Raw genomic sequence first — 14,413 nt, forward strand, 5'->3', positions numbered from 1 at the left:
AGTATATACAGTGAGTACAGGGAGCTGCTGTCAGTATATACAGTGAGTACAGGGAGCAGCTGTCAGTATATACAGTGAGTACACAGGAGCTGCTGTCAGTATATGGGGTGAGTACACAGGGAGCTGCTGTCAGTATATACAGTGAGTACACAGGGAGCTGCTGTCAGTATATACAGTGAGTACACAGGAGCTGCTGTCAGTATATGGGGTGAGTACACAGGGAGCTGCTGTCAGTATATACTGTGAGTACACAGGAGCTGCTGTCAGTATATACAGTGAGTACACAGGGAGTTGCTGTCAGTATATACAGTGAGTACACAGGGAGCTGTCAGTATACACAGTGAGTACACAGGGAGCTGCTGTCAGTATATACAGTGAGTACACAGGGAGCTGCTGTCAGTATATACAGTGAGTACACAGGGAGCTGCTGTCAGTATATACAGTGAGTACAGTCACTAATGTGGTCTCCCACCACAGAGGTTCCTTGTCTGACACCTGTTGTAAAAGCCTTATACTCCAAAGTAAGGTGGTGATGAGGTTGTATATAAGTTTCACCACCAGATATAAGTGTTTATAACTTTGTATGTATGTATTGCACAGCTTTAGTCACTATAGGGTTACTGTTTTTGTTATGTGATTCTGTGGACCAAAATGAGATACTTTTTTTTTTCTACCTATCTCTATTCTCCTTTCTCTGCACATTCTCTTCTCCGCCACTCACAGGGACTCTTACACACCCTGAAGGAAGTAGTCACTTGGGGAGAGGAAGCGTGGCGTCAGTCACTTAGGAGTAGGACACATACAGACCAGGCATCCCTGCTGAACTTAGCCAGGGCTTGGCTCTGCCAGGTCCCCTGTCCGGGTCAGACCAAATGTGGTAGTGGACAGACAGATGACTTTCTTTCTACCAGCTATAACTACAGACACATTGCAGTGTTAAGCAACTAAATGAGGACAAGTCAGAGATCACCCCTGCCCACACCGAGAACCTTTCTTAACAGTGTAGGGCGGTATCCTAGGACAGAGGAACCGACCCGGATAGAGCAAAGCAACCGTAACCAAGTTCTACGTACTCTATCTCACAGCGCAGGTTAAACCAGGACACCCTCGGACACTTAGCTGCACTTAAGTAACATAGGCTGGGGCTTGAGTCACCCTTGTAGGACGGGTAGCCGACACTGCCGGACAAAAGGTGGTTATAGCGACAATAAGGTCGAAACACAGGTGCAAGTATTCTCTTCTCAAGTTTTCTTCTCTTCAGTACTCTTCTCTTAAGTTCCAGCAGAGCAGACTACTACTTTGGGTTGGGGCTCTCCCAACAAACTCCTCTAAACTCCTCTACTCTCCTCAACGCTAAGCTACACCAACACTGCTACCTCAATACTTTAAGTATCTCCCAGCACAGATTCAGTGAGCTTAAGTCTGTACCATAGAATTTATCCATTACCAAGTTATCCTGTATTATCAGAGACCACTTTATTTATTCTACTGGGACTCAGTGATAATTGCACCAGCACCTACACACACAGGCTACACCTTGCTTGGGTCATTTTCCCCTTTCTGTGGGTGGCAGTACTGACAGTCCGGGTGGGTCATCTCTCCACTCAGGGCCACTGTGACAAGAGCCCAAGGGACCCATCACAACCTGGCATGTCACCGACCGTTCTAGGAGGATACAGCCAGCCATAACAAAAAAGCAGATGTAACACCCAACCGGTGTGCTGAGTTAGCACTGGCGTCACGACAGTACCGTCACTGGCTGATCTATACTCCAACCACCGACATAACATCATCCTGGTGGTTGGGCACCTCACTAATACTGTACACTGAATTATTTTACTATAAAGTGGCCAACCCCTTTAATATATAGACCTAAATGTGTATTTTTAGAAGGTACCAAATGCGAATAGGGATAGGTAATTTTGCAGCACTGCACTTTTCAGCCTATAACGTAGCTCCCATTTCTTTCAATGGGGAGTGACGGCACCACCTGTCCACCAGGAATAGGATTGGTCGGGGTCCCCACCAAGTATTAGTTAGGTCTTATTGACACGCCAGACAGTAAATCACTAGACAATGGTTTGGGTGCGTCCTCATTCCCTTCGTCCACATCACAGGACCTCTCCTGGTAACATGATTGATATTTTTTGTATGAGAATGTAACTCCGCCAGGTCTTTATTCTCTGAGCTCCTGCCTGTCAGCAGTAGCACAGGGAATGGCGTCACACAATGGCGGCAGCACTCCAGCCAGAAGCTATGAGATTAGTCAGGGATTGAGGCGAGATACCAGGCATGCGGGGCCCATATACATCCTGACATATCCCATACCTATCATAGCTCATAGGAAACAGGACAATTAGCCGGGATTACCTGACACTGCTGTAGTTTACGGCCTCATAAAGCTGTCATATTCGCAGTGTAATACCTTGTGTTTTTCAGAAATCGGCCGGTGTGACTCAATCGGTGACATCTTTATTATCACATAAAGCAGATACAGTTACCAGCAGCAAAACACAATTTATATAAAGAGGGAAAATGTAAATGATATGAATGGCTCCTCTATGGAAGTACGGGAACGTTTACTTAGAGGGGATGTCCAGCATTAGCCCTTCCCCGACATGTATCAGGAGGGAGTGAGGCCTAGGCCTGACACTTGTGTACTGTCAAAGAGAGAGCAGGCCGATAAAGTGGTCATACCTCGGTACACGGTAATACATTGGCACAAGGCATTACTTGTACAGGTCCTCTAACCAATGTAAATGGGCCCAGACATGGCTCTATAGTCCAAAAACTAAAAAGGGGCAGAATAAGGTGTAATAAAAAAAAATACTAATAATAAGAGTGGCCTGATCGTGGCCTGGTTGTTACAATCGCCCAAGGCCTTATGATCGGCTGCTGATACGGTCTGCCTGTGGCTATACCAGCAGGGAACTGATCTAATCGGTAAATGTAATGCAGATCTATAAAAGAAATCAAGTGATTCCTTATAATAGTCCCCTGGGGGGGGGGGCTTAAAATGTACCGAATAGGTATGTCATTATCATGGTATTTTTGGCCGCTGAGGTAATCAATTGATTTCCTTGAGCTGGCCCGCCAACAGGCCATCACAACAGATTATAATATGGGCGGCCTTCCGGACAGCCCATATTATAATCTGTTGCGATGTCCTAACTTCTAGGCCGCAGGCACTTTCAGATTTGTGGCCTAGAACGTGAGTGGGTGATGTGTGCCGAATGTTGAGCTGGCCAGCGTAACTAATAACCAATGGAACACTGCTGTGGAGGGACTGGCTACTGTATGGGACACTATTATAGGGACTGGCTACTATATGGGACACTACTGTGGGGGGCTGGCTACTATTAGGTACACTACTGTGGGGGGCTGGCTACTGTATGGGACACTATTATAGGGGCTGGCTACTGTATGGGACATTACTGGGGGGGCTGGCTACTGTAAGGGACACTACTATAGGGGCTGGCTACTATATGGTACACTACTGTGGGGGGCTGGCTACTATATGGTACACTACTGTGGGGGGCTGGCTACTGTATGGGACATTACTGGGGGGGGGCTGGCTACTGTATGGGACACTAATAGAGGGGCTGGCTACTGTATGGGACACTAATAGAGGGGCTGGATACTGTGTGGAACACTTCTGTGAAGGGGGCAGGCCATTGTGTGGGGCACTATAGTGGGGGGGTTGGGCTGGCTACTATATGGAACACTATTATGGGGGCCAGCTACTGTATGGGACACTATTATAAGGGCTAGCTACTGTATGGGACACTATTATAAGGGCCAGCTACTGTATGGGACACTATTATAAGGGCTAGCTACTGTATGGGACACTATTATGGGGGACAACTTCTGTATGGGGCATTATTATAAGGGCTAGCTTCTGTATGGGGCACTACTATGGGGGCTAGCCACTGTATGGGGCACTACTACCATGTAAGGCACTATTGTGGGGATTTACCATATCATGTAAAGCACTGTATGACGCACACCGCTCTGACAGTGTCGGGAACACTGCTATGAAAGGGACAGAAATGCTGCTCGATGCTTCAATAGATATTAAGGTTGGCCCGTGACTTTGTCCAAGTTTTTAATTAGGCCCACCGTGTATTTGAGTCTGACACTCCTAGTTTAGAAAGTATCTTTAAAAAATCCTTCCCCTATTAAAAATTAAAATAACTCACTTTTCCCATTTTCTAAAAAAAAAAAATATATATATATATATATATATATATATATATATATATATTTGTTATCACTATGTGAGAAATTGTCTGATTGTTTATGTATTTTTTATTACCTCTTAGGCTATGTTTTACAAAAGTAAAACTATTGATTGTTTTAAATACTTTTTGCTTTATTTTTGAGGTTGTCACTTTTTTATCCAGTGATTTATCTTTTTTTTAATTAACAACCAGATTTATCTGGCAGATTTTGGAACCAAAGCCAGGAATGGATTTTGAAAAAGTGGAAAAATCTCAGTCTTTCCTTTAGGACATGTTCCCTGTTTATAGTCTGCTCCTGGCTTTGGCTTCAAAAATCTGTCAGATAAATCTGTGTAAACACACCATTAGAAATGCGTTCATTGTTTTACTGCCTACAAAAAAGAACCATGGATGATTTAACCCCTTCCTTGCTGGGGCGGAAGCAGTGCGCTCAGCGCAACAGATGGAGTACAGTATGAACCCCAGGAGGTTAAGTGCGGGTACTATGCATTCTCTCTTAACCCCCTGAGGGGAAAGGGGGGGCAGACTGTAAGCAGCTCTCGGTACAGATGCTGCATACAGTAAAGGAGCAGAACTGTCAAAATGATAGGTGTTCTACTTCTGCCTACTCCGGTGGACTACATTGATGTCCAGTGGGATTTTTAATAAAACAGTCAATGAGGGATATGTAGGTGTTTTTATATTTAAGCTAAAAATTATAGTGCATATTGTTTTTATAATTCGCCTTTACAGGCTTACTGTAACGCCTGGAGTCGTGGATCCACTGAACCGTCACTAGCGATGGCACTAACCTCACCAGGGAGCAGAGTCTAAGGGGCCACTGGTTTTCACCAGAGCCCGCCGCAAGGCGGGATGGACTTGCTGCGGCAGGCGACCCCCAGGTCGCTACCCCTGGCTTGGTTGCTAGTGACGGCAGGCGAGGCGTGGTAGGAGCAGTAGGCAGGAGATAGTGCAGGCAGAGGTCTGTAGGCGTAATCGCAGGTGGCGGACAGGACTCAGGAACAATGGGAAGGCAGCGGGCAGGGGCTAGGGACAAGGACTGCGGACAGGAACAAGGACTAAGGTCAGGAACAACAGGGAGCTGGGCCAAACGCTATGGGAAGCTTGCAGAGGCTCCAACACCTGTAGTGGGGCAGGGCTGGAATTTATAGGGAGTGGTTAGTGCAACTTCCAATTAGGGGCGGACTGGCCCTTTAAATCTGAGACAGCCAGCGCACGCCGGCCGGCACAGACGGAGACAGGAGCGGGGCGAGGTAAGGCGCCCCCCGGGGCCGAACAGGTGGCAGCCGCATGGGGCAGAGAGAGGTCGTGGCGGCGGCCCGGAGCACGGGACACCGCAGCGGCCGTGACACTTAGTAGTGGAAGCCACCTGATAGATGGCATCAATTACTAAGTCGGGGCCTAGTGTTGGTCTGTAAAGTAGCTAATATTAACCCCTAGATTATTACCCCAGTACCCATTTCCACAGGGCTACTGGAAAGAGCCGGGTGCCAGTAGTCCTGGAGTGTCAGAATGGCGCTCCGGGACTGGGCAGTAGCAGGCTGGTATTATTAGGCTGGGGAGGGACAAAATAAATGGCCCTTCCCACCCTGGTACTACTAGGCTGCTGCTGTTTGATTTTACCTTGCTGGTTATGGAAAAGAGGAGGGTACTACATTTTTTTTTAAAATAAATTAATCAATGAAAACCTGCTGTATCTATGACTTATAATCTATTCTGTGGATAGGCCATCAATCTATTTTACCCAAAAACCACCATATCATTGTAGGCAGAAGATAATGTTTTATTCTCAATGGCATCAAATATATTCGGCATAGGTACATTTAGGAAATGGCTATTAGTTACTAGATTAAATTTTTCCATAGCTGTTTTATGGGATCATTGGGTCACATCTTGTCGTTTCAGCATCCGGCACCTTCCATGACCCAGCTCTGAGTATACCATCCATGAAACATTGCCCCAGATAGATCAGCTTATTCCATTACCCTACTTTCCACCAGCACTGGCAGCATCTCCAATAGTAAGTGTTGCTATATCTGTAGTCCTTGGAGTCTTCTCGGAGGTTCCCCACAAGCCGCCCTACATACACAATGCATTATATAAAGCAGCAGGACATGTGTCATACTTCTTACCTTTTAATGCCCAGATGTAGTGCGCTCCTGAATAACATAATAACAGGTTAGATGGGCACATACAGCCTCCCTGCATGGACATACGGCTATCATAGTGAAATTGCAGCCTTGTTATACACATGTAGCTTATGCCAGCTCCTTTACCCTTATATTAAATAGCCGAACACACCCCATTATACCTTAAGAGTCATTGGCATTGTATATAGCAATTACTGAGGAAGCCATCCTCTACAACCTGATGACAGATATACACCAGACACCGGGGTTATAGCCGACCTACCTTATAATGATAATAAGAATCGGGGTGACTGCTCCATTGGGGACCAGATCCACCAATCAGTCACGTACATGGTTTCTCCAGTCTGACACAGTGCTCTCTGCTGCCACCTCTGTCCATGTCAGGAACTGTCCAGAGCACCAGAGGTTTTCTATGGGGATTTGCTACTACTGCTCTGGACAGTTCCTGACATGGAGAGTCCGTGGGGAGGCAAGAAGATAAAACTAAGTAAAGCTGGCCATCCATTTCCGATAACCACCAAATGATTGTTTGGCTGTCAGCAATCTCCTCTGATCCCCAAAGGCACATACAGGCTCACATCAGCCACTGCCAGACTACTCCAGCGGCGGCTTATCATCCCAAGAGATAAAGAAACTGGGATGTTTAAACCGATCATGGCTGACTCTTTTCCAACATCTGCCATTGGGTTGAGGTCAGAAGGTCCCATACTTATTACACAGTCAGTCAACCTCGGTAAAATCGTTGGGAGCAGCCAACTTTATTATGTATGACCAGTATCGGACTGGGGTATCTGGGGCCCACCAGAGGAAATAATCCTGGGGGCCCACCAAGGAAGAACCAGTGAGAAACAACATGTCAGTCAGTGTTTGTGCAGGTTCTAAAGCTGGGGGCCTATCCTCTGGTCCTCCGGTGGACCAGTCCAACACTGTGTATGACTAGCTTTAAGCTCTTTACATGAATGGATTGGCGCCAGTGCAGGGATGCCTGGTGGCAGACCTGCCGGACCCCAGTGGTGTGGCTCCATTAGAATCAATCAGAGGGAAGGGGGTTTCACCACCCTGGGGGCCGGGGGCATGCCCGGCCAGTGCTTTAGGCCTGGGAATAGACCAGCGCTGTACTATGTTATAAATAAAGTTGTGGTTGTTGGAACCAAATCTTTTACTTCAGGATATTGTCCTTTACCTATTCCACATCTGGTGGATAACGGCTGGTTATGCCTCATGCTTTATGGCATTATGCCTTATCCTTTATGGCATTATGCTTTGTGGCGTTATGCCTTATACTTTATGGCGTTATACTTATCCAGTAACTTTCAGCACAGCCTGACGAACACGACCAGGGAGGGAACAGGCAGGACACAGACAGTGAGCCCTGTGCTCGGCCCAACCCAGCTGACACTGCCTTCTTGCCACAAGACAACCACAGGCAGCTGCAGGCAGCCGGGCGACGTTTCCTAACCTGCGCCAAAGGTTTAACACGAAATAAAGACAAGGCAGATAAAACACCAAGGAATAGTCATACGGGTCAGGGTCAGACCAAACAGGCAACAGGGTACAAAATCAGAATCCAAAGAGTAGTCAGAGGTACGAGAGCCGAGATCAGATAAAGCAGAAACAGGGATACAAGATAAGGAGCCTATTCCACAGAGCGATAATCGGCTACTGCTGCGTGCGGGACCCGGGAGAAGGAGCGCAGAAGACCTGCAGCCTGGTGAGGTAATGTATGCTGTTTAACAAGGGCTGCAAGGACTTCCGTAATGATGTCCCTGCAGCCCTCGCTAAACGATTAGGAATAGGCCCAGTAAACAATTGCCGATCCAGCACATCGGCGCTCGTTTACATTATTGATCGGGCCCCCATCAGCCTGTGGAATAGGACCCTAAGGCTTAGCACACTCAAAGAAGACTAATAGCTAGCAAAGAGTAGAGGACAAACAGACGCTTTATAGGAGGTCAGGGACCTAGTTCAGAACCTGATCGGATCGGCCCCCTGACCTCCAATACAACATCTGTGGCAGCAGGACGGTCAGGGAGAGGTACGGGCACGGATGGACCCCCCACCAGTAATGTGAGCAGGTACCAGGGACGCCACTGGGTATCCATCACTCCGCAGGAGATGCTGGTGTAACGGAGTGTGTTCTCGCTGCATCCACCAGGACCCACTTCAGGAGGTCCGGGGCGGTGAGGATGACACTCGAGCCGGTGAGGTAAGAATCTTACAGTAACATAGGATGATGGGAACCTCTTCCACAGCTCTTAAGCCCCATAAGACCATCCTCTCCCTCTCCCCTTTGAAGGCCTAATCTGTTAGGATGAGCTGCTGCATGTGCACCCTGGAAGGGTTTCATCGTAAAGCTCCACCCCGCCTGGCGCTCTGTCAGCTGTGTTTTTAATTTACGTCTCTTTTCAGGTTAATTATTATTTCGTGATAATTAAAAGAATTCTACAGCCCGATGTCACTCATAATGATGCGTATTTTGACCTGCCTGTCACACACGCCCTGCTTCGCGGCTTGCTCATCTCTAATTAAACTCTTCCAGAAGACTTGGCAGCTGTTCCCTTATAACAAATAGTTTTGTTCGGTTCTTTGATAATTTCCATCTATGATGAGGAATAAATCATTCATTTTGGAGGCTAATCACTCAGAATACCTCCCCACTTCTCATTAATAGTTGCATCATCTGGTTGTTCCTACACCTGGAGCTGCAGCATAGATATGTTTAATGGTTGTCACCACTGACAAGTGCTGCACATCACATTATTCTTATATGCTTAAAGGGGTACTCCACTCAAACATAACTTTTGATATGTTGCTGTCCATGGTGAGACTAACAATTCCTTCCATACTTGTTATTATCTATTCAGTCTCCTTCCCCCAGTTCTCATCTGCTGCTTTCTGTTGAAGACACAAAAATCTGTGTGTGAGCTTTTCTCTCTGTCTCCCCCTTCTGAAACGGCTCAGGCTGGCAGGCTGTATCTGCAACATTGTAGCTTCTTTGTAATGCTGGGAGGGTTAAAGGGGTAGTGCGCGCTAAACATTTAGTCACAAAATAACACACATTACAAAGTTATGTATGTGAATGGCCCCCTTCCCCGTGTTTCCCCCACCCACGCTAGACCCGGAAGTGTGGTGCATAATACTCACCGCATCTCATGTCGACCCCCGGCCACCATCTTGTGACAATAACGTAGTCTTCGCGAGGCCGCCCGAACCGCTCCAGCCGTTACTCATGCCGCCCCCCCTATGCCGCGTCATCAGCTGCTCAGCCACGATTGGCTTAGCACTGTTATGCTCAGCCAATCGCGGCTGAGCACAGTTATGATGCGGCAGAGGGGGGCCGGCATGAGGGACGGATGGAACGGTTCGGCTGGCGTCGCAAAGACTACGTTGTCACAAGATGGCGGCCGGGGGTCGACATGAGATGCGGTGAGTATTATGCACCACACTTCCGGGTCTAGCGTGGGTGGGGGAACATATGGAAGGGGGCCATTCACATACATAACGTACATTACAAAGTTGTATAACTTTGTAATGTGTGTTATTTTGTGAATAAATGTTTAGCGCCGCACTACCCCTTTAATCACAGTGAGGTCATCAGCAACTTGACCTCAGAATAACCCCCCCAACAAAGAAGATACAGTGTTGCAGATACAGCTAGGCAGGGACTTGTTTATATCAGCCGTCTCAGAAAAGAGGGGGGAGGAGGGGGAGACAGAAAGAAAAGCTCACACACAGATTTTTGTGTCTTCAGTATGGAAGGAATTGTTAGTGTCACCATGGGCAGCAACATATCAGAAGTTATGTTTAAGTGGAATACCCCTTTAAATTTTATTGCACCTCTCCCAATCTCAGCTGTTTTGGCACCAAAGATGACTTCTCTCTCCTCTCTTGAGGGGGACTGGCTGTGTGGCTCAGTTCATTATCTAAGCCAGCTACCTGCTTTGGCTCTGATTTACACATGATGGTTGAGTTTCCTTGATTCCGGGCATATTCTCTACAATGTTGCACAAGAAATCCCCATAAGGTTGGCAGTGACATCTCAGCCCTGGCAGGTTTAGCCCCTGATGACGAGGCCTCATGCCAAGTCACTCAGATCAATGGATTTTTCCATCTAATACTGAAGCCGCTAAATACTAAAATGCTCGGGTGCTCGTTACTCGAGATGAATATTTCCCGATACTCGGGTGCTCGTTTCGAGTAACGAACCCCATTGAAGTCAATGGGAAACTTGAGCATTTTTGCAGGGGACCCAAGTTCGGTAGAGGGAAGGTCGTGTGAAAACCTGTCAACCTCAGAAAATGATGGAAACACAACTGAAATGGACAGGAAACAGCAGGGGCAGCATGTATGGATTCCTCTGAGGCTGCCTAATGGCGCCATTACGCCAAATTCTGGGCAACAGCCTGGTGGTGAGAACACAGGGAACCATTAAAACAGAGGTAGCATATGAACCACCCCAAAATGCGTGGAAGACTGGGTGGTGGATAAGTTACTGGACACATTATCCGCTATCCACATGATCACCTGTTCACACTGCTGCGGTTTCAATAGCGGTGTACCCTGAGACCTTGTTGCGAGAAGAAGCTAGGGAGTGAATGTCTGCGGTGTGACACTGCTACCTCCTCAACGGGTGCTGCTGTGTCACCCTGCCCAGAACCACGGCCTCTGCCCACTGCATCGCTTGGAACCCCACGCCCTCTTCCTAGACCCTTACCCCGGGGCTTCACCATTTTATGGACACTGCACAGTCAAGACTGAGATAGCTGCACTACAGATCACAGCAAGACAAGAAAATATATTACTCAGATTACTTTTGGAGGTAGTCGTATAGAGTCTGTGTGTAAGTGCTGCTATATGGTGTATGCCACCCTCTTACACAGGACAATCAGCAGTGATATGGCTTGGATATGGCTGCACTAAGAAATAATAAAGCAACCCTGATGACTGGCTGCAGATGAGAAAATATACTGGTCACACTAGTTTTTGGAAGTTGTCATATAGAGTCTGTGGGTAAGTGCTGCTATATGGTGTATGCCACCCTCTTACACAGGACAATCAGCAGTGAGCTTGCACTAAGAATTAATAAAGCAACCCTGATGACTGGCTGCAGATGAGAAAATATACGGTCACACTAGTTTTTAGAGGTTGTCGTATAGTCTGTGTGTAATTGGTGGTATATGGTCTATGCCACCTGTTACACAGGACAATGAGCAGTGAGGTTCTATGCAGCTGTACTACAAATCACAGCAATATAATGTACAACAGCAGCACCAGCCACAAAAAAATATAATAGTACTGAGCACTTCTTTGGGGTCTGTATGCAACACCTGCTGTCCCCTTTCTGCCAGCAGCCGATCACTACAGTGTGCTGCTGAAATCGTGGTAGCTGCACTGCAAGTCCCAGCCAGCAGTCTGTAGTAATACAAAAAAAAATAAAGATTTGAAGCATTTACAAGGGCTGTTTGGTTCTTTGTTTAGTATCCCTGCCTACTGGAACGCTAATTCCCTCCCTAACGCTCTCCCTGACAATCAGCAGCTTTGTCCCTATTCTCTTCCAGCATGCATGTGAGCCGAGCGCCGCCAGCCCAGATTTTTATATGGCAGGGTCATCTGATCTGGCCAACCAATCGCTGCTATCGACATGTATGGGTCCCTTGTGATCACAGGATGTACCAAAGAGTCTCCTGCATGTTTATTGGCTGAGAAATAGCGCCCAAACTTACAGGAAACAGATGATGAGATTTTCTCGAGTATCGCGAGTAGCTTGTCCGAGTAACGAGTACCATCGAGTACCCTAATACTCGATCGAGTACCAAGCTTGGACGAGCATGCTCACTCATCACTAGTATTGTCTGTTATGTAAATAATGCAATACAAGTAAATGGAAATTATTTCAGCATAGTCCTGTCTTGCCCCAGCCCCTGTGATTGTTGTTGCCAAAGTCAGAGGGAGCTATAGATTGTGGCATCACATGGGTCTTAATTCTCTCCCCACTCTCCACCATTGCTGATAATCACCAGGCATGTACAATCACAGCATCCACAGCACTGGTGTCATGTACAGATGTTAGAGGTGCTGAGAGTTAAGTATAGGCTCCCAGCGCTCTACATTTATGACACTTGGTGTGGAGAGATTCATGGCGGCTTGCACTTTTCACTATTAAAAAAATTGTTACTCAATTTAGCCATACACATCAAAGTCAGCGAATCTATCTAGTGTGTATGGTGGCATTGACTCTTTCAAAAGGCAGAATAGTAGCTTTTAATGTCCTTTTTCCTTTTGGTATTAGCTTCCTCCTGAGCCTTTTCCTTTTGGTATTAGTCTCTTCTTCTACTTCATTTGGTATCAGCTTCATTTTTTTTACCCTTTTTTTGCCCTCGTTACTTTGGTATTTGTCTCCTTTTGAGCCTTTTCCTTTTGGTATAAGCATCCTTTTTTTAACCCTTTTTATTGAATTACCTTCTTTTGCCCTTGTTCCTTTTGGTATTAGTCTCCTTCTGAGCCTTTTTCTTTTTGTATTGGTCTTCCACTAAGCCTTTTCCTTTTTGACATAAGCTTCCTTTTTTACTTCTTCCTCTTTATTGTATTACCTTTTTTGCCCTTGTTCCTTTTTGTATTGTTCTCCTTCTTGGTCTTCTTTCTGATCTTTTTCCTTTTGGTATTCGTCTTCCTCTGAGCCTTTTACTTTTGGTGTTGGTCTCCTTCTGAGCCTTTTCTTTTTGGTACCGATCTTCTTATGAGCCTTTTCCTTTTTGACATAAGCTTCCTTTTTTACTTCTTCCTCTTTGTTGTATTACCTTTTTTGCCCTTGTTCCTTTTTGTATTGTTCTCCTTCTTGGTCTTCTTTCTGATCTTTTTCCTTTTGGTATTGGTCTCTTTCTGAGCCTTTTCGTTTTGGTATTGGTCTCCTTCTGAGCCTTTTCCTTTTGGTATTAGCCTCCTTCTGAGCCTTTTCCTTTTGGTATTGGTCTGCTTCTGAGCCTTTTCCTTTTGGTATTGGTCTTCTTCTGAGCCTTTTGGTATTGGTCTTCTTCTGAGCCTTTTCCTTTTGGTATTGGTCTTCTTCTGAGCCTTTTGGTATTGGTCTTCTTCTAAGCCTTTTGGTATTGGTCTTCTTTTGAGCCTTTTCCTTTTGTTATTGGTCTTCTTCTGAGCCTTTTCCTTTTGGTATTGGTCTCCTTCTCAGCCTTTTCCTTTTGGTATCACCTTCCTTTTATTTGTCTTAATTTTGGTATCAGCTCTTTCCGAGAGCCTAAGTTTGGCACACTAGTTTGGCACAACAAACAACAGGTGGTTGGGGGTTGGCTTTTGCAGAAAAACGTGTAGTTGTTATACGGCAGGATCAGAGTAAGGAGCTGCTGCATTCCTGCACTGGTTTAGCAGGAGATCAGCTGTCAGTATGACAACTATCTGGAGAACCCATTACATACTGCTGGGTCCAGTGGGGTGAGCAAGTATACTCACCTGATCAGAAGTCCAGCGATGCGGTCTGCCTACTGATCTGTCTCCATAGCAATATTGGGGGTCTTCTGCCATGGATAAACCTCTACACAGCCATGCCAGAGGCAGCATAATGCAGACATATACTATACACTTCACTACAGTGGTAGTGCAGTGTAATGTACACTAGTGGAAAAGTGGAAAAAGTGTCAAATAAAACAGAATAAAACCGATCCCCCCCCCACACCTCCAAATAATAAAATTACATTATATTCCACACTTAAAATAAACTGTAACATAAAACATAAAAAATTGACGTTTTTTATTGTCACATCTGTAATGATTCAAGCTATAAAACTATATTATTACTTATATTGCACCAGAATTGCCGTATTTTGTCATTCCGCCTCATAAAAGAGATCAAAACGTCAAATATATGTAAAACTTTGTATCAATAAAAGCCATATGTCTTCCTGCAAAAAAATGAGCCCCAAAACAGATATAGATAGAACATTATGGATGAGAACATTATGGATGAGAACATTATAGATGAGAACATTATAGATGAGAACGTTATGGATG

This window comes from Dendropsophus ebraccatus, chromosome 13, assembly GCF_027789765.1.
Source record: "Dendropsophus ebraccatus isolate aDenEbr1 chromosome 13, aDenEbr1.pat, whole genome shotgun sequence".
NCBI classification, from domain to species: domain Eukaryota; kingdom Metazoa; phylum Chordata; class Amphibia; order Anura; family Hylidae; genus Dendropsophus; species Dendropsophus ebraccatus.